At 46.2% G+C, this 21626-nt stretch overlaps 1 protein-coding gene across 5 annotated transcripts in view; it reads right to left on the bottom strand.

Annotated features, from left to right (window-relative positions):
- Nucleotides 1-21626, bottom strand: part of SV2B (synaptic vesicle glycoprotein 2B) — a 66289-nt gene that overhangs the window by 37865 nt on the left and 6798 nt on the right. For 2 of the 5 annotated variants that reach the window (XM_076347965.1, XM_076347966.1), the window contains exon 2: nt 2356-2460. The exons of the other annotated variants lie outside the window; for them this stretch is intronic. The gene's annotated coding sequence lies outside the window, so the exon portion shown is untranslated. The remainder of the gene's footprint in view (nt 1-2355; nt 2461-21626) is intronic. 5 annotated transcript variants of the gene reach the window in all.

Here is a 21626-nt window from a genome sequence, read left to right as displayed (position 1 = left end):
CTAGTGGGAGAGGCATGTCTGGTTTCAAGTGCCAGAGTTCTGTGGAGATGATAATTTACCCAAAGAAAACTTAGAAATGCATATGCCTGAACTGGAATTTGGCCATCTTATTGAGATTAACAATCTTTTAGCTGAGAAAATACTCATGGTCTCTAAACTTTTCCTAGATACCTATTCCCTCTTCTCATCCTCTCCCATTATCGTAGTACCTAAGCAGCCTACAGTGTTTATAGCTCCCATGCAAGGCTGGGAAAAGTTCTTAGGTTTGTTTTGCACATCATGACCTGAGGCAGAGAGAGACTAAAGCTTCACCTGACTGTTGAAACAGAAATGCTGTGCACTGTCCCCCAGACTCCGGCCCCTGTAGACCAGCAAGCTAAGGCCTCCTTCCAACCTTCACACCCAGCTATCTTTGACATGATGACCAAGGTAAAGGTGAGCATTGCTGCCCCACAAATCTGTTCCTAATGTGGAGCTGAGGCACAAACCCTGACCTGGATACCAAGGAATACTCTGAGATGTCCCAGTGTAGATGTAAATCAAGAAGCTTTCCCAAGATCACCTGGGGAAGCCATATCAATGCCAAACACCCAGTCCATGTTTCTGTTATGTCCTTGTCTTTTTAAATATCACAGAAAGCTGGAGTCTCCAAGGCTTTACTGCTTATTAATAAGCCAACCTCTCTATCAGCATTGCACCTGGCAGCATAAACCAATAGGTAATTCAGTGTTGATTCAGAAACAATGGTGCCCTGGTGCCTGTTAATGAGTCTGAGCATTTCTACATGTGTTTGCCCTTGGACAGCTTATTAGGTCTAACCTTACTGGGCTTGGAGGCCCTGACAAGCTCCCAGAGATGAGTGTAAGCAATAACCTTGGAAATAAACTGCCTGCAATTCAGCAAATTCTGCCTGTGTCAGACAGCAAACACACCCAATTAACTATGAACTGCTTAGCTTATTGGCAAAGATGTGCCTCTAGCTACAAAGGGGACTTTTATTTCATCACACTTGCAATCTGTGTTATTAAATAATGGGCCACTTAATTAACTAATTCATTAATACATGGCTGTGATGAATAGATTTACCCCAGTGACAAAGTCATGAAAGCAGATGCAACCCTGAGTGATTTCTAAATACTGCTTTCTTTCAGAAGGGATTTTATTTGAGCGAGTATCTTTATTAAATACCTCATTCTTTCTCCTGCCTCTAGCTAATAGAGCGGCGCCAATGTCTGCTGTGTCTGTTCCCCTCCCCAGTGCTCCCTGCTCTTGTCCTTCCCACCTTTCTGCCTTGACAAAGCCTGCTTTGGCTCCACACAGTCAACGTGTCTTCAGTGTGTTGTGCCACAAAATCACTCTTTGCTCAGAGTTACCACACTGCTGTGGCCAGGGTGCAATGTCTCATCGTCTCCTATCTCAAATGGGAAATGACTGCAGCGTTTCAGATACTGAAAAGCATCTTCAGTTACTGTCCGGGGTCACCTTCCCATTGCTGGGGGACAAACAAACCTCCCCACAAACTGGAGGCAGAAGGACAAACCATTTAATGCACCTCACAGCAGCCCTTTCAGGGTTGTTTTTTCCTGTTTTCCACCATGGTATTGGAGCGCGTTAAGAAAGGGCTCTAGCAGAGATATTTCCACAGGCTGAGAGATCTCCCTGCAGGGACCCGTTCCTGTTATGGGGAGCAGCTCTTTCCCAGCCCAGGATGCTCAGGCATCAGTCTCTAGAGACAGTTGCTTGCCAGCTCCAGTGAAGTGTACCAAGGCACTGGCCTTGCCAGAATTCAGGCTCATTCCAAGAAATCCCCTGTGCCGCAGCCTGTCGCAGTCACAGCCAACCTTATGCTTCCATCATGCTTTTTAATAGGTTTGTTACTTACGTTTCCCTTCGGGGCTGCTCGACGATCAGGTCTGAGGAGCACAGTTATTACAATGCTAAGACTGAGATCAAATAGGAGAGGTGGTTCTCAAACTAAATTCAGCCCCTTTCTTTTTTGCGTAAGCCCTCCAATAAAATTGTTTTGTGGCCACAACAGCTTTCAAAATTGCAAATGCACTGTTCGTTATGCACCTTGCCTGAGGAGAAATACAAGTGCAAGCAGCAGCAGATTTAAAGAGATGTTCACTCTGAGACTCTCTTCAAGGTTATTTAGCAGGGAAAATACTGGAGCAACTGCTTTTGCTCCATCCATTTTCATAGCATTTTGATTAGTTTGACCATTTTTTGGATATGAAACGCTACTGAGGAGACCTGAACTTTGTAGCATCCAGGATCATTCAACAGATTCTGTTATCTGGTTATCAGTTTCACTATGTGCATCACATACATCACTGCAGCACAAAAAAAACATACCCACAAAGCGATGTTTTCTTCTGTAAGGCGGGAATTTGCAAAGCTTGTCTTAGCTGGGAGACTGTACCATGAATATCTCAGATTCCCAGATCTTTGAAGAACCTGCTTTTGAAACAAGCATCTTGCAGAAAATCACAAAAATAGATTTTTTTTTTTCATTGACTAGATGCACAAACTAAAATTGCCATAGGGCCTGGAATATATTGGCACTGACTTAACAAGTAATATAAAACCTCACATATAGCCACACTACATTTATACTCATGTTTTAGACCCATATGGAGGCTTTCAACTCAAAAGAGCCCCCAGCAGTTTTTTGTGCACTATACAGCAGAAGAGGAGTATGGCTAATTTGAGCACAAATAGTGGGCTCCCTAATGTTATGGAAAGGTGGATTGCTTGGCAGTACTTTTTCCCAAGCATCCCATATTCCCTTCTTGTTCCTGCAGGAGTTTTTAGGATAGCTCTTTGCAAGAACAGCTCATTTACACAGAGCCTTAAGCTTGGGCAGTATCTTGACAGCCCAAAGGCATGTGGTTCTCAGCTGTGCCATGGGTCATCTACTGTCTCACAGTCTTCTGAAATGATGTTCGTGCCTCTGTTGAATAGGAGAGGAAGAGGAGGAAACTACTGAAACAAGGAGCAGATACTGCAGGAGCCAAAGAACGAGAGAAAGCAACAGCAGAGCATGAGGGAGAGCAAAGAAGGTAGGACAAGGCAGGGGGTGGGAGGATGAAGGTCAGAAAGGAAGGGAGAGGAGAAGGCATAACAGCAGCTGGAGTACCCAGTCTTGGAAACTAATGTTGCCTTGAGCCAGTAAAAGAAAAAAAAAAACCCAAACCAACAAAAAAAGCAATTAAGCATACCACTTCATAGCGGTGAGAAGGCTGTGCATTTGCCTCCCAAACAGCCTAATAAATTCCTGTGTTCAGGTTGGACATTAATGATGAGAAAGCTTGATCTCCCAAAATTAATAGCTACAATACATCATCAGGCTATAGCACCATATCTCGTGTACGCAGAGAGAAAATTCTCAAAATCACCTGTCAAGGCAGAAGAAGGATTTAGCTATTATTTATTGCTTAGTGTGACTCATGCTTGTGGGTAGGGGCGCGACAGTACAGACGGGAGTTAAAGTCAAATTGCCGTCCGTGTAATTTATGCCAGAAGAGTTGAATTCAGGCTACTTCTGCTTCTGTTTTACCTGTGATTCCTCTGTAAAATATGAAAAGGGTAAGAAAACAGTTTGAAAAACACATGCCGGTGCAGCCGTTTGTCAGGATTCATACTCAGGTTTGGTTAGAGGGAAGATGGCTTGGGCAGCATCAAGAACTTCGTACAGTTTTCTGTAATGCCACAAATGGCTAAATTAACCTTAGAGAAGACATTTAGTTACTCTTAGGCTTGGTTCCTTGTCTGCAAAATAGCTGTAATAACTTACTTTCTCTACCTGTCAGAGATTGTGTAGGGAAAAAGACATGCATAACTGAAAAGTGAATCTTGTAACCACTGATGGAGAGCTCAAAAGTTCAACTTTCTGGACTCAGATTGTCCTCGCTAAAACCACTGTGATCTTGAAATTTTTCTCACGAGGGCACAGTCTCCTGCAAATGACCTCCAACATGCTGTTTCTAACCAGAATTAATAATACTTCCAGCTTGTCCTTCCATTCCTCTTATTTCAGCTCTACCCAAAGAAGACATGTTAAAGACACTTATATTCATCAGGCTCCCTAAAAATGGAAAAGCAATGGAAAGAGATCCTGAAACTCTGCAGTCCCCATGCAAAGGAGCTGCTTTGGCAGTTGGGGATGGCAAGGATCCTGTGACCTGGGGACTGGTCCTCACCATCCCCGGTCTGAACATGCTTCTTCCTGCAGATACTGAAATGAAGGGAATCGCTCTCCCCCCTCCCAAAGCCCCTCTTTGACCCAGCTCAAGCCTGCCAAGGGGCTGTAGAGCAGAAATTCCTGCTGCAATCTCCCTGGAAGTGACATTAATGGAGAAATATGGCTTTTAGCAAGATTGAAGCATTGAGGAACTCAGCATCTTCCTCCCTGCCGGGAGACAGGGATATAGTGTATCCCACCGCTGCTGTCACCATGTGCCCTGGTGCATGTCACCAACAGACAGGGCTCAAGGCTGTGCCTCTCTGCTGGCTGTCTGCTCCCGCACAGTCGGCTGGCCTCACTTCTCGTTAGCCTGCCTGCAAAAACGTTATTTGGCACCGGGACACCCTCTCCCCTTCGTGACTCTCTAAACCTCAGCTGGAGCACAGCTCTTCTTGTCAGCAGGAGTATTGTGGGATTGTGGTGGGCAGCTGCACTTGGCCCCTTCTGAGGATTTAATCTGTCAGTGTGTTATTATCCAGCTTCCAGTCCACGTCCTGATGCACTGAGATCAAACCTCACCAGGATCCTCAGGGCCGTTTTCACTGCCCATCCTTTTGACTGTCATTTTGATAGTCCTGAGATTTAAGAGAGCTGGCCATGCTCTGTGTGCTGCAGAGCCAGGCACAACGGGCCTTAAAAAGCATGGAAAGCTACTCTTGAAAAGCGTGCTAGGGACTGCTTGCTAGGATTTGGGCTTCGGGTACACGTATTGCCAACCCTCCCCGCAGCAGTGTCCCTCCACCTGGCTTCTGATGAGCAGACGAGTGGGATCAGAGAGCATGGTCTTTTCTCTAGCTCCTACTTTTCCCAGTACTCATAGGGGAACTCCTGAATTTGACAGTGTGCAGCCCAGTGCAGCCTGAAATGTGTTGATCACACTTACTCCTACTGTTGATACTATCCATCCCCACCTAGCTTTAGAGATCACGTCCTGCCCCACTGTGCAGAGCTCTATTTTTGTTCCTTCCTTCAACCCCAAGTCAGTTGGCAACGCTTCTGCAAGATGCCTTCTCGGGACTGGGTGAAGTCACCCACTGGCAGATGGCACTGGCGGCCAAGCGGCTGCCAGATCAGCATGAACCCGAGCCCTGTGTTGGGTGGAAGGGAAGGCATGATGAGGCAGCAGGCTTGGTGAAGGGTCTGCATGTAGTATCTGCCTTCCTTACCCCTTGTGTGGGCTCTGTTTCCAAGCAATAGGGAAGAAAAGGAAAAAAATCAGTCTCTTTGTCCTAAAACAGTAAATGAGATGGACTTACTTGCAGTCTCATAAGAGCAGACAAAAGGACATTCAGGAAATGTGAAAGGCAAGAGATTGAAATCCTGCACAAGGAAATCCCTACCTACACACTAACTTGTGGGGCACCTGGGAATAAAAGGCAAGGCCTTGGCAGCATTGAAAGCGGGAACTGGATGTATTTAAGGGAAAGGAGGACATGAGTTTCATTTGAGTTTCTACAACCTTTTTTCCTACTGGGAGAAATAAGTTCTTCTTCAAGACATCAGGCAAACATCAAGAGAACTTCACTCTGATGTAGGCTATTCTGTAACTGTCCACCGAGGAGCTTCTTGGATGGATTTGCTGGTGCCCACTGTCAGAGAGGACATCCCAGACTAGAGGGTTCCCTGAGTGGTCGATCCTGGGTAGCAGTTACAGAAAAGCTGTGAAATGGCTTCCCTTGACCAGCTAAACTGGGACTATTCAGACAGAAATGACACCAGAAGATAGTGCTATCACAGCAAATGACTTGTCCTCCTGAGGGGGAGGAGAGAAGTACAGTCTGTCACACCCTGAGTAAACCTAAGATAAAATAAATTCAAGGCTTCTGCTAGAAGCAGGAATCCTGGATGATATACAGGAGAAGGCAGGCAAGAAATGGAGTGTGAGACCAGGTGTCCTCCAGATGACGAGCCTGGGGGGATTAGCTGGCAAATTTCAAGGGGATAACAAATACTTCAAGGCAGATCATGCTAGTGCCTCTTCAGGGGAAAGAGGATAGAATATCCCAGGTGAAGAAAGTGGCAAGAAGGAGATGACGATCAAAAGTTATTTGTCAAAGTGTAACATCAGACTTACTTGACAGGGAGCCAGGGAATGGCCCGCAGACGGCGAGTGGATATCAAGCCTTTCATCTAACCCAGACTGGCTAGGGAAAAAGACTGCTTTCTCATGGCACTTTAGTGAAGAATGCAAAATCTGCTGGTGGCTGCAAAATCTTTCTGGTTACCCAGGAATAAGCAGCCAGAGCACTGAAGCCCACAGTGCCAAGCCTGCAGTAACAGATCCTCTCACTGCAGGCTAAGCAGAAGGGGCAAGTTCTGACCATGAGATCCCTGGAGGGAAGTGATGGTAGGAAGAGGAGTATGGACCCGTGATTAACGTATCAGTTTTGGACATGTTATATACAAAGTCCTTTCTCTGCAACAGGATTTCTGTAAGTCACACAATTCTGTATGACTGCTGTCTCTGCCTCTATTTCCCATTTTGGGAATGGGATTGAGTGCTTTCTACCTCCCGAATATGCTGTGAGGTGCTTGGGAACAGAGGCAGACAATGTTGTATCTCAGCTGGACAAGGGCAGCCAGAGGCTGTTGCTTGGGAAAACTGGTATGCTTGTGCTGTAGAGGAGGTTGGTTTTCAGGGCTGTAAAGTTGGTGCTTTACCTGAACGCTAAATTCATCCATTAGCTTTCTCCTGCGAGGTGCAGATATGAGAAATCCGGGTAATGAATATGGAACGAGGACAGCTCCGAGTCTCTGCAGTTCCTGCACGCGTGAGAATCACAAATGGATCTAGTGATGGGCACAGAGCTGTGAGCAAAAGGCATTGACGTGCCTGTTGTCTTTTAAGCTCGGTGCTGGAAAAGGGCCAAGCGCTGCCTGTCTCTATTCAACAGTAAATGGGTTTGCTGCTGTGATTGGGATGAGATGGGGTTTAAAACTGGTCTGTGGAAGGATCTTTTATTTCCAAATAAAACATGTTTCTTGCTTCCCTGTAGAGAAGTTGAGGGTCAGACATGCCTCGGATAGTGGAGGCTTCCATAGTTACTAATAAACCATGACTGGGGCTGGGTCCTGCCCAGACCTCCACGCTTTGCAGTGCTGGTGCCCAGACTTTCCTCCAGGCCTGGCCCGTGGCCCTTAGTGGAGGTGCTCATGGGCCACATGCCACAGCTGCCCCAACACGACACATGGATACTCACAGCTCACTGCTTTCCATTGCCATGCACTGCTGTGCAAGTCTGTTCACCACCACGTAGGATCCAGATACAATATTTTTTTCCACAGGGCTAGAGAGCAAAAACCAGGCCAACCCACACTACACCTCCAAACTAACCCGAGCCAGATACAACATCCTCCAGGTGAGGCATTTGGCCCATCGTGGTTTTTGGGTTTTAGTAAGGCCATACCTCTTGTAAAAGTTCGTGGCTAAAAGCGTAGTCCATCCTCTACAGAGTGCAGGTGACAGCTTTACCTGCTTCTTCAGTGTCACCTGCCCAGCTGTCCTTATCAGGACTCTCCTTCCAAGGCTGGTGGAGATCCAGGCTCTGCAGGAGGTCTCTGTTCAACACCAGCTGCACAATGCCTGAATTTAGGGTACCAGAGTTCGATGCAGGGTTGAGAAGATTGCAGACATTTCCTGTTTGCAAGCGATGTACCTTGAAATTTTACTGTGAGATGAGCAGGATTTTCTCTGGGAAATAACTCCACCTGCTCTCTTAGAAATGAGTCTCCTCACTTGTTGGAAGCTGAGAAAAAAATTCTCTCTGAGGGTCCCCAGTCTGCTGCTATGTGTCTGACTGTTACAAAGTCTCAGGGAACACCCCTGTGGTCAGACATGAGTGGCCAGCACAAGTGTGCTACTCCGTACAGTGGATTGCAAAACATAGTGGGGCTTCGTGAACCCAAATTCATCCCTGATGTTTGCCCAAGGGTGCCTCAGTGCTGTTTCTCCAGATCGACAGCCACTTCTGCCCAGCTCATTCGGGGTACCCACCTCTCCTTGAAAGCCAGTCCAAGGTCGCACAGCCCCACAGTACAGGCAGGGAAATTTTGCCTGACTTTTCTTTCTGCTTCTCCCATCTTGTGTGCTTTGCAGGAGGGAAGTGCTGCCCGTGGTCTCTGCAGCAAGGGGTTCCCCTGCGGCATGACATCATGCAGAGAGCTCCCTTGGCTCATGGACAGCGCTGATTTCTTCTGGTAGAGTAACCCTGGCTGCCAAGTGAAGGCAAAACTGCTGATCCTTCTGTACAGCACCCTCAGCACTTGCCCCCAGCAACAGATTAGATCCTTCTCAGAGTTGTTTTAACACCAACCTGACAAATCGCCTGCTGCGCTGCTACAGATGGTTGAGACGCTGCTGACTTCCTCTGCTGGAAGGTGGCAAAGCATTCCTGCCCTTCCTGGCTCCTCTCTAGCTCAGTCATACTCTGTGATTTATTTTTTTTAAACACATTCAATATACTTTGTGGGAACTTACTAACCACATCGGCTCATGCTGCTGGTCTGTTCATCCCTGAGCTCCGGGATGCTGATGAGCAGTATCTAATACTTCAAAGGACGCTAAAAATCATCTGTGCTTTACTTGCTGTATGAGACTGTGTGAAGAGAGAGATGGAGAATCCAAATCAGCCCCCTGAGCTGATCCACTCTGAGAAGGGTAAGATCAGAGGATATTTAATTAGGTTCCTAATTACAGCAGTTATTAGCTGCCATAAAATCACCTGGGTTTGGATCCCAGAGCAATGTGAACTGCAGATTTGAGAGAGATGCATTGCATAGACAAACATGATTATTCCTTTGGCTTGATCCCAACTGGAAGAATAGCAAGCTGCACTATCAACGACTGAAGATTTAACTCTGATGTGTCATTTGTTCTTTCCACAATAAAAGCAATAGAATGAAATCACATAGGCACAGCTGGGTTCAAATAGCAGTCAAGACCCACAGTATTTCAATTCTAGAGTAAATTCAAAATAAGAAAAAAAGGGGAGCACCATTGGAAAGCCCACATATTACTTGAAGAAATATAACCTTACCTCTATTTTCTGCATCCCTTCTAAAAATACAACTCTGCTGAAAGGAACAGACATTGTTTCTTCCACATGATTCTGACTAAGAGAGCCCAGCAAATGGGGAATCTACTAGAAACTAGTGGAATAACCTTGAATATTAAAAAAATCGGTCTGAAGTGTTTTCTGCTTCTTGCTTGTCTGTTTCATTCAGGCAGATAAAGCAGGGAGAAAGGGTCAAAAAATAGTCTAGTTTTCTATGAAAAAAGAGATGCTAATAAACTTTTTCTTCATATCAGTCAATATTTTTCTTCAAAATTTGGCAGGTTTTCCCCAAGGATTCAGAATTCTGCAGTGGTTTCAGTCATTTTCAGTGAAAATGAATAAAAGGAAACATTTGCTTCTCAAACATTTCCAATTTGTCCAGAACAGATCTTGTTTCTTTTGAGAATAAAATGTTTGGATGAACATTCTTTAAGCATGTACTCCAAAGAAAGATGGGGAGCTTCTTTTTTACATTAACCCATTGGCTTCATTGGATAGTGTAAATGGACTGTCCATACTGTCCAGCTGGACCCAGCTGTGCTGAGAGCAGTGGAAGAGAAAACAGACAAAAAAAAGCTCTTAATCGAACGTGAATGCAAGAAAAAGGAGAGTGTGGACTGGCTGGAAAGACATTTCAACTGGGAATAAAAAGAAAGTTTCTAAGCAATCAACGAGTCAAAAAACCCCACCCTGTCTACTTCTCAAACAGAGCTGGCTACGTTTGCATGGGGAGTATACCAGGGGAGTGAGCTGGAGTGCTGCATTCCTACTCATCTATTCCCAGTCACGCTGAATGAGAGATCGGCTTGGCCAGGAGCTGGGGCATTTGCAGCAGATGTGAAAGCCTGAAATTCAAATTGATGCTGAAGTTTAGACAAAGCTTCCCGACAGCAATATTTCTGGGGCTGAAGGACAGGACCTCAAGGGGAAAGACAGAAACTTCATCACTGGGGTTGCTGAAAATCAAAGACAAACTGCTGGGAAGTATCCTGTAAGTGTGAGCCCTGCGCTGGCTGTACAGCTGAACCAGAAGATGTAAGAGACCTTGCTTTAACCCTTCTATGAATTAAAGATGGAAAAGACACCAGAGCATGGCAGGAGGGGGTTAGTACTGTTATTGGCTACCAACTTGCATAGGGTGTGAGGAGCAGCTTGTTTTCTACGTCAGCCCAATGGCAGGTAGATTGAGCACCAGCCAGTGGCTACCACGTGTGCCTGACTGCTGGCAGGCTCTGAAAGAGCATCCAAATGCCACCCAGCGTTAAGGGGATAAGGCCAAGGCTGCTGGGGGAGGTAAATCCAGAGAGCTTCATCTGTTTGTGCATTTTCTTGAGTCATTATTGCTTTTGCAGTTGAGGAGCACTTCACTGCAGGCAGAGCAGAGTGCGGCAAGCCTCGGGGAGTGTCGAGACTCATGAAATATAGATAGGAGCTAGGCAGGCTCCTAGAGCTGGGTAAATACATGCACAGTAATTGTCTCCGTCTTCAAGCAAGAAATGTTTTGCATAAGGGTGCAGAAAGGGCTTGTTCAGTAAAACTTTGATATGCACACTTTGACACAGCAATTGCTGGGAAAAAAGAAAGAAAAACCCTCCTCCGTGCTCAGTAACTGAGCAGTAACTGAACAAGCAACTCCATTTTACAACCTTTCTCCCTTTTCACTCCACCTTTTTTCCATCACCCACTCAGAAGACTGTTGTCTCCGATGTCCTTTAGAAAGAGCATCTGATGAAAGCAGACACAGCACAGACACAATATCCTGATCCAAACCCTTTACAGTCTCCATAACACCCGCCAAAGAAAACATCTGTATACCTGGAACTGGCAGGAAACAAAGAGTCGCTGATGCACAGATCTTAGCATGGAGACAAGCTAATGGCTAAATGGTTACTATTGTAATGAACATTTGTTAACGGCTCTTTTCCAGCTGCAGGGCATGCTCACTGGGATGCTCTGAGTGCGTACAAACCTGAGTGGTTGCTCCCTGTGAAATTACTAAAGGCTTCGTGTATCCCGTCTGTCCTTTGCATGTGAGCTGGATCCTGAGAGGTCTCTGCCTTTATGTGCTTTAACCATGCATGGCTGGTCAGGGCAAGCCTCTGCTTCTGCAACCACAGTAAATGAATTATTTCTAGACACCTCGCAGGAGCCTCTCATGCTTAACCTGATCTCCCTCGCTTGGAGCAAGCAAGATTCCCCCTCTGTGGGAAGATGAAACCTGAATCAGCACCCCTGGCAAAGGCAAGGCAGTCCAGACGTGAGCAAACAGGGCCAGACGGATGCAAAATGAAGCCATGTAGGAAGACTCTGCACTGAAATCTCACGTAGATTGAATCTCACGATGGAATTTCACAGTGGAAACAGCCGTGGCATCTCCTGCTCAAACACTCATTTTGAAACAGATCTTGAAAATTATTTTCGCTAGTGGTGGGGATGAAATTCACTCCAAACCCTCCCAGCTCCAAGCTGCATTCGTGGACAAATTAGTAATACCGTTTTGCCAGCACCCTAGATTTGACCACTAATTAACTCAGCAGCTGCTGCCAGAGTTAATCAAGGAAGCAGCTCCGTTATCCCCTGTACCCCCACGGGGTAGGGATCCACCAGCTGCCGCTGCCCAGCCTGCTGTAAAGGCAGAGTGAGGAGCTGCTCATTTTGCTGCTGTTGAAAGGCCACTGAAGCACCCACCGCCTCCCCGGCGGGGAGGTGGATGTCTGTGGGTGGATGGCCCCGAGCCCTGTGCTATCGCTCCCGCAGCCGTCCCTCCGCAATAGCCTTTCCCATTCAGGAGAGATCCCTCCATGGTGGGTCCCTTCCATGCACTTTAAACGGAAAGAAAGGAGAAATGAAAGCAAGGAAGAAGCTGGACAACAACTAGACTTGCTAAACTCAAAGAATACAAAGGTTGCCTCTTATAAATCAGGTGCCACGTCCTCCACCAGTTAAAGAGCTCCTTTCGGTGAGAGCAGTAGGCTGCGCACAGCAGGGCTCAGCTTCTGCCCTCAGCCCCCATCCCACAGCCCCTGGGCTGCTGCCTTCACAGAGCATCAAAAGGGGAAAATCCTCTCGTTCAGCTAGTCCTGGGCAAGGAAGATGCACAGGAGACCAAGACTCCTGTGAAATGTCTGAACCGTTGGCATGGGGAGCTTTTTTGCAACTTTTTGGGGTTGGCAGACCCTACGTTATTTCCCACTTGAGGGAAAAGCTGTGTAGCACAGATGTAATAGACGGCACTTTCTTTCTTACATGTCACACTCTTCCGCTGAGCCACACGGTCTCAGATGTTGTAAGCCTGCCAAAACCATAGTATTATTTCATAGCAGGTATGAGGAAAAAAACAACAACAATAGTTAATTCAATAATTGCTATCAGGTCCTGCATTTTACAGTATACTGCTTGGAGATGGAAATTCTGGATGGTTTTTAATCAAAGGGCTTATCTAAATCTAGTAGGAATAAAAATCTGTTTCAGAATTTGATTTTTAAATGTCAAAGGAAATATTTTGTTTTGGAAGACTTCCAGATGGAATACTTCCCAGTGCAAAGACAACTTTTTTATAACAATTAGGAAAAAATAATTGAAACTGAACAGCTACACTAGATGCTCTGAAAGAACAAAAAAGATGCCAAAATTATATCATATGACTTTCACCATGAACACACATCCCATTCTAATAACACTGGATTTTTAATTTGATTTCAAATATGTTATGGATCAGAACCTCAGGGCTGTAGATGAATCCAGATTTGCTCGGCTGAGAATCCAACCATCAGCCTTGTTGTGATTATGTTCTTCTAATCAAGTACAATTAACAATTGTCACGTAACACCATTAAAAAACACTTAGGAACTGATCAATGGCTACTATAAGCTGAGCTGATTAATATAATTTTTTAAATCAAGTTTCAATTAGCTCTAAAGAATAATAAAAATGTGAACAGCAAATTCTGCTGCAGATGTACCATCTTAGTCTGAACAAGAAAGATAAATATCCTCCCTTTTTCATGACTACTGAAAAAAAATAGCTGCTAAATTCCTTGTTGGGTTTAGCAGATAGTGTCCAGTTCACTCAGGCTGCGAGCAAGCAAAGCTTTGCTTGTATGTTTACTCACAGGCGTTTCTACAGGACTCCTTACCATAGGATGCTACCATCAAACTCCAGAAATATTTAGTAAAATTACGGCAGATTTGACTGAATTTATAGGTGAAAACAACCAGAAACCAATTTTCAGTGATGATTATATATTAAAACAAATGCAGTCCAATGGAAGGACCAAATTCCCCTTGCAGGGGGGGTGGAAATGCTGCCTCTCCTTTCTCTGCCCGAACCTCTACGTGACCCAGTGGGACCAGCAGCTATTTACCCAGCTTGCCCTTTTCCCCCAGGCTGGATGGCCTGTCTGCCTGCTGGGTGACCTGGTACTTCGGTCGCAGACTACCCTGCATCTGTGCAGGTTACAGCAACGTTAAAATCAAGTGGATAACCATTCTCTGGATATATTTATACTTAACCAGATCAGAGAGATTTTACCAAAGTTTTCCCTGGTGACAGGAGAGAAGATTTGAACATCTATTTTGGACACTCAGACAATGAAGGGAACCTTCTTTTCCAGCTCAGATGTGTCTTCTCTGACTACTCAAAGTGACTAAATGTCTCAGGCCAAGCCCTGCTGCTCTCCTGCTGTGATGTTCCCTGCAGTACACAGCCCACTGAGAGCTCGAAATCGCTGCATCCTCACTGGGGCGGGATGCAGAAAAGAACCAATTTTGTACAAACCCATGGAAGCATGAATGGGTGTTACTAGTGATTTTGGGACCTCCATAGGTGGATACTCAGGTTATCCAAAAGCTCAGGGGGTGATGGGAAATCTCTAGTACCCACTGATGGGGACCATGAAGGCTTGACCCTTCGGTGCTCTGTCAGGAAGGCACCAAGCGATAAAGTTTAGGAAGCCCCTGACTGTGCACAGCTAACAAGCTGGAAAATGCCCTTCATGTCTTCTCAGAAGATGAGAGTGCAATAGTGGGCCTGGCTGGGGAGCAGAAAAGTAGTCAGTTATTCTACTTCCACCTGAAAGCAACATTTCCTCTATCTTTGAGATTTGGCTGTGCCACTAGTTGGTAAAGGACCTTCTTCCTCCACCTTTGGCTTCCCTTTTCCACCGCTTAGTTTCGTCGAGGTCTCTGGTGGCCGATCCTCCACAAAGTGCTCCCATTGTTTATAAGCAGCCTCCCAGAAACGTCAACCCTTTTCGTCTCTCCCTCCGTCCACTTTTGGCCCCTATCTGTAATCCCAACTCTCCTCCTGCCTCTTCCTAATCCTATAACTCATAACAAATCCCTTCTCCCTCCCCTCTCTCTGCCTGCATCTCCACCCATCACCGTCTCTCCCAGGGTGCCGGGGGTGTGTGGGACGTGAGCCTGGAGCAAGGCTGCTGTGTGAACACACAAACCTCAGGCATTAGCTCCCGTCACAACCAGCCTTTGAGCACCCGTAATAGCCTCTGAATGCCACAGGGTCTCTCTGATAACTCAGCCTGACCCCCATCTGCAGTACCCCCCTCCCTGAGCTCTCCCACACCTTGGCTCCAAAAAGGAGTAACCCAAACCCACGTCCTAACGCTGCCTTTACGTTAAAACCCACAAAGCTATTTTTGGACGGTTTATGGTCAGCCATATTTAAACAGAGACTAATTGCACCAGCACAAACTTGTCCTCACATTAACTTCATTTTCATCCAGAGAGAAGCTTTCAAGCAACAGCAACCAAAACCTTTCAATATTTAATCAGCTGCATGGCCTGAAACAGCGGGGACTGGCAGCAGCTGCCTGGCGCAGAGCGGGCGAGGGGGGGTGAGCGCTCCCGTCCTCACCGAGCCTCTCTCCGGCCTGAGCACTCGCCTCCTTTGCACACTTGCTGCGGTAGAAAGCCAAACGGGAGCCCCGCTTCAGCCTGCTGCTTTAGCCCTGGCAGCTTTCAAACAGCATGGCTTTGAAGCACCTTGTTTTTCATTCCTCTCTTCCAACTTCTCAACTGCCTTCCAGGTGTAAATCTTACTTTCTTTCCTACTGATGGCCGGGAAATTGCTGTGCTCAGCGCCCTGTAATTGTAAGTCAGCAGGACTTGAGCTCTCTCCCACTTCTTTCTGGTTTTAAAGCAGGCAGGGTGTAAGTCTTGGCTACAGACAAGGCTTTGCAGTGTGTGTGGGCAAATTCAGGCTTTTCTTAATCTTTCCTCATTCCCTTAGTGCCTGTCCTGTGTGTGTTAGGGGGATGAGAGGGTTTGAAAGGACATCATCCTTCAGTGGGTTGGCTCTGCAGCCTCTGCTTTTAGCCCCAACGCTAAAGAAGCGTTGCTTTAAAATAAAGCCATAAGAAGGAGCCCCTGAAGTGTCCTGCTTTAGTCAGTCGTCATGGCTGGCTTTTCAAAAACATAAGTATCAAAATACCAAATGCCTTCTGGTCAGAAATGGTCCAGGAGCGTTTCCTACCAGAGCCTCTGAGTCCTGCACCTTCCCCAGCCCCTTGCAGCCCCCTCAGGCTCTGCCTTCTCCCGCCCCTGCTGCTGGACACCCTGGGCTGGAGGTGCCCGTGCTGCCCGGCACCCATGGGCAGGCCGCAGCAAAGGCAGCATCTCTGATGATTTGCAGTGCCTGAGCTCCTAAGAACAAAGGACCCTATCTTACTAGCATTATAAAACAGATACTAATAACCAACCCTAAACACCCTTATCTAAAAGAAGAAAAAAAAGCACTGAAAGCACATTCAATTAGTGATAAATAATAAATACAAGATTAATTAAAATTACTCCACTTTGATTTGCCATTCTCTGGCTCTGAGAATGCAAAAGGCATTCCCCATGCTCCCAAGGGTGGCGCGACGTCAGAGCATCGCCGCAGTCCCCAGAAGGGCTAATAAGCAGCAGCAGTGACGGCAGGATTCATCATGCATGCACCCACCCTGCTGGAAATGAGCTCCATGCTCCTTTCATGTTGGTCACAACTAGCCTTGGCTCACTGAAGAGGTTCAGCTTCCACCAAGCCCGGCAATGCTGGGTCTGTATCACAAGCAAAAAGGCTCCTCAGCTCCTCCTGAATGCCAGGAAAGCTTGACTAATTGCCAACAGCAGCTACATATCAGGAGAAGAAACCACTGGGATTTCTCAATCTGGGTCTGTGTATAAATCATTTAACACCTCATCTACACATGCTCATAATTAATGCACACTAGATCCCTGCAATGAGACAGCCCTGCTAAAATATCTGTGAATTTGGTCTGCGAGTATGTACAAAGGTACCCCCCCAAGAAGCAGCTGATCTTGCTGCTGCCCACTCTGAGCTTCAGTGGAAGTAGGTGAGAGGAATTAGGGTCAGATTTCCTCCCTTGCAGTGGGCTGAAAGCATTTGAGAACCAGTTCCCAGTTGTTGCAGGGCTTTGGAAAAAGCCCACACCTCCTGTGGCCCCAAGCAGCCATGAGCCCAAACCACCCCCTCTTCTCCTTCCCATCTATCAGGGCAGAGAGAGCCCTGGACCCCATGTACGGAGAGCAGAATGATCACGTTTTGTGTTTATTACACTATGAGGTGCCACATCCCTCATAATAGCCCATGTATCTGTTATTCTGGTATAAGTCCAGAGGAATTTTGCTTATTTTACTGGATTTACAGCCCTGAGACTAAACCCAGGATCTACCCACCCAGGGATAGCTTGTAAATCTAAAGGAGCTTTTATCCATCAGTATGAGTACCCAGTGCAATAGATTCTCTGTGCCAAGTACAGCTGGAGAAGTATTTTTGCATACTTCCATTCTTGTCCCCTAAACCTCACCAATCCCTCAATCATCATCATGGAGGCATCCAATTCAATTTGCCTCTAACCTCATATTCTGGCTGTGCTAATCCCTCTGGGAACGTGCCTCAGGGGAGGTTGGTAGCTGCAAAACTAGATGTCACCAGGCTTGTTTGAGGACCATCACTACTTGTAGGGCTGCTACATAAATAAGATTCCTCAAAGAAGCCACCACCACCACGTCTACAGGGGTTTCCTTTGAGTGCCAAGGCAGAGGGGAGACACCAGGAGCATCGCGCATGCCCAAGAAGGGCATGGGTATGAGCTCAGGAGGTCAGGAACCTGTAAGCTGCAATAATTAGAGCAGTTAAAGCTGGCAAATCTGCAGCAGCCTGACCACGTGCCATAAGGACAAGAGAAATGTCCCACAGGGAAGGTTTTCCCCTGCTGCCTGGAGAGATGTGGTGGAAGCAGTCCCTGGCTGTTACCACTTGTGTCTTGGCAGAGGACCTGCCTTCAGCCCACCACTGCAGTACTGGAGCTCAGTCCCTGAGAGTAGGAGGGGTGTAAAACACACATATCACATGCAGGAGCAGGCTGGCTCTCTTAGCACTTTAGCTATGGTCAAAAAATCTCCTGCAGGGATTTTACTCACCCTCTTACATTTTACAAAACACCCCACAGGGATTGTCTTCAGGACAGGACTGGGAAACTCTCCATGTTGCAATGGTGCCCAGGGCCCTGCTGTGTGGAAATACCAGGGCTGCCTTGTCCTGAGGATACCTGCTCTTCTCCCTTGCTGTCGGCTTGGGAGGACGGGAGGCCAGGGAGGCAGCTGCTGTGCTGGCAACACGGTGGGAACCAGATCTTGAATAAATCCATCCATCACCCAGCTGGGAGCAGATGAATTCCAGCTTCCTCCAAACCCATCTCCCACAAAAGCTGATGTGAATCACAGCAAAACACCAAGTTTAACTGGAAACACCAAATCATTGAGAACCAGCTGCCACACAGTCTTGCAGCATCTCCTGTAGGAGCCTGCCCAGCATCAGGCCTGCCGCAGTCCTCATGCAAAAGCGCTGGGTCTCTCTCCTGGGCAGGACAACAGCGACCACGAAGCAGGAGAAGGGAGAGGGCATCTCGCAGATGGCTGTGTCCATGCATGGGCCATCATGAGCAATTTCTTCAGTCAAAAGTACTGCTTTAGGGCTCACATACTGGTTTTGATTCTTTCCCAGCATCTCCAGCGTTGAATATAACATATTCTGCTCTCCTGGCTGCACTGCTCCACCTAAGAAACGGCTGCTTTCAGCCATGAGTGGGTGATCCCACTCATTATAATGATCCTTCTCATTGTAGAAAATGAACACCAGGCATGAATGACTGCCATATAAGCTGAGCTAAGCCAAGTCATGACACCCCAAATCTCTGGCACACAGTCCATGGGACCCTCACGGCTGTGGGGTCTGGGAGCTATCCTGCTCCCACCCTCCCATAAGAGTCAGGATAAGAAAACACAGCTGAGTACATCTCAGCACGTCCAGCTTTTCTTTTCTCTGGGGCATGTTACAAAGCACTGTCAGTATCTGTATCTTATCAATTGTCCTGGTTTCAGCAGGGATAGAGTTAATTTCCTTCCTAGTAGCTGGTACAGTGCTGTGTTTTGGATTTAGGATGAGAACAAAGCTGATAACACACCGATGTTTTAGTTGTTGCTAGGTAATGCTTACACTAGTCAAGGACTTTTTAGTTTTCCATGCTCTACCGACTGAGAAGGCTGAAGGTGCACAAGAAGCTGGGAAGGGGCACAGCCAAACTGGCCAAAGGGACATTCCACACCATGGGACGTCATGCTCAGTACATAAACTGGGGAAAGCTGGCCGGGGGGGCCGCTGCTTGGGGACTGGCTGGGCATTGGTCGGTGGGTGGTGAGCAATTGCACTGTGCACCACTTGTTTTGTGTATTATTATTATTATTATTATTATCATATTATTATTATTATCACTTTATTTCAATTATTAAACTGTTTTTATCTCAACCCACGAGTTTTTCTAACTTGTGCTCTTCCAATTCTCTCCCCCATCCCACCCGGGGGCAGGGGGGGAGTGAGCGAGCGGCTGTGTGGTGCTGTTACCGACTGAGGTTAAACCACGACATCGATATAAAGGGTACAGATAGATTCAAGCTGGTTGGACATAGGGCATTTCTGGTCTGGAAGCCATGTTGGCCATAGTAGTGCTTATTATTTGGAGGCGGTAATTTAGATTATGTGCCAGGACTGCCTCACATTTGAACGGTTAGGTAGAGGTATCTTGGATCTGTACCTGGCTTTTATTAGCTGGTTCTGATGTTGCCTGTGTCTTGGACTTGAAGAGATAGTCAACAGTCCTACTCACTGTCTCCATGTCACTCACAACTTTGTAGACCTCTATCATATCTCTCTATATCTATAGTCATATCCCCAGGTTTGTCACACCAAAGTGAGCAGAAAACACCTCTGAAAACCTGTAGCCCCTCCACTTTTTTGAGGCAGATTAAAATACCATAAAGTGTTCTCACATTTCAGCCACCTCCAAGCAAGAAAAGCCTTGATTTCTTCTTCCTCCCTAGCATTAAGGCAGTCAAGAACATGTCCAGGTGAGCTGTCACCTCAGACGTGGGAGAGTCTATGATGTCTAATCGTAAGGATCCACCAGGATAGTACTAGAGAAAGAGAAGATTTGTCCTCAAAGTGTCCTGAAATTCTTGGCTCCCTTTCCCTAGCTTAATTCTCTTTCATATGAGGTTCTTCCCCCTTTTTTAACCCAACTCCTCTTTTGAATTTAACCCAGCCAAGGGAATCTGCAAGGCCACCTTGTCCCCCTCTTCCTTCTCCCCCCAGCACCGGTGCGTTTTTACTGACATAAACATGATCACAAAGTCGTGACTGCACGGGAAGAACAAACAGGCTGAGCAGATGGGTTGTGCGGGAGGAAGCTCTCATTTAAAACGCAAATAGCTGGTGGTAATTTAGCAGATGTGGCAAGAAAAATCTGGAGAGACAAGCATGAGGTGACTGGATTCCAATTTCAATCAAATAATGTGGAAGTTTCCCTGGCAAGGAAAGGTTTCATCTTCCATCTCCTTGATTGTCTTGTCTTGAAGAAATAATGACACTGACAACAAGTATCTTCACAGGAATGATCTGGAGTATTCTTCATTTAGGATGTCATATGACTCCCTGCCCTTACCAAATGGATTTTTTCACAAGGGAAATCCATCCTTTATAGCCCAAATGTCCGTGAGAAAAGACTAAAATTCACTTAGAAGTCATAACATTCATTAATTCTGTGGCACATTCAATTCTGTTTCCATCCAGAGACAATGACTTTAGGATCTGTCCTTCACTTCCCCAACATCAAATCAGCATCTCTCAGGAAATATCTTTGGGATGCTATAAAAATCTGTACATCTAGCATATTGTAATATTCATTTGGCCCTAGAATTTCGTCTTGGCAGATGTACCAAAATTACCACAGATGGGTATGAGGATTTTCTCTTTATAAATATTACAGAGCCATTAATTACACAGGGTAAATTAACCCTTCCAGGCAGCACTGCAGCAGGGACCAGGAACGCAAGTCACCACTGGCCAGCATCTCAGACTGAACGTGGGAGAAAAGTCAAGTGCACACAAACACAAACCTGACAGCAAAGATACTCTGTCATCAACATTCCTGCAGGTTTTAGAAGACAATTCAACAAGAAAAACAATTTTCCTGTAGGTGCTCAGAAGTGTTTTGCCAGGAAACACGGAATGAAGGATTTTCAATGTTTTGAAACAAACCATGGTGTTGCGGTTAGAGGAAGCAAAAGCTGTCCTCTCTAAGAGGATTTCCGCACAGATACAATCATCAACCCCCCAAAGACAAATCTGGCAATTCCTGCACTCTCTCCTTCTTGCACAGTGCTGGGATTGAGAGTCACACAAAGCCCCTTCCACCTCCCTGTGTTCACTTCACCCACTGTTTGCCAGACAGAGATTTGGTACAAAAGATTGTCACCCTGAAACACACGTGAAACAAAAATCCAAACTTGCTGCTTAGGAGAGGGAGGGGATCTTTTTCTTTAAATTTAATGTAACTGGTGCTTGAAACTTCAAGGTTGCTCTAGAATAAGCACAATAACCAGAGCGCCCCACTCTAAGTGTCACAGTATCTAACATCAAAGAGTAGGAAATGCATGAGTTTTTAGCAAGTGGCGGTTTCTGTATGAATACATCATGAGAGGAATATTTTTATAAACAAATCATCTCTGCAATGTCCTCCAGGAGTAGCTTTTGACTCTGCCTGTCATAAATAAATCCAGAAAGAATTTGTTTTGGTATCCCCAAACCAAATTTTGCACCAGTTTTTGGGTGGAACACAGGTCTGTCAAGAAGGTCATAGCTTTGTACCTGTCAGCAAAATCGCCAAAGCTTCACCACTGTATTTTTCCTTTGTTTTTTGTCAACAGAGGTATGTTATGTACAGACCTTTGCAGATTCAACACAGCCAGATT

This window comes from Aptenodytes patagonicus, chromosome 10, assembly GCF_965638725.1.
Source record: "Aptenodytes patagonicus chromosome 10, bAptPat1.pri.cur, whole genome shotgun sequence".
Classification (NCBI taxonomy): Eukaryota; Metazoa; Chordata; class Aves; order Sphenisciformes; family Spheniscidae; genus Aptenodytes; species Aptenodytes patagonicus.
The sequence above is the reverse complement of the archived record's forward strand: the minus strand, read 5'-3'. Positions and strand labels throughout refer to the sequence as shown.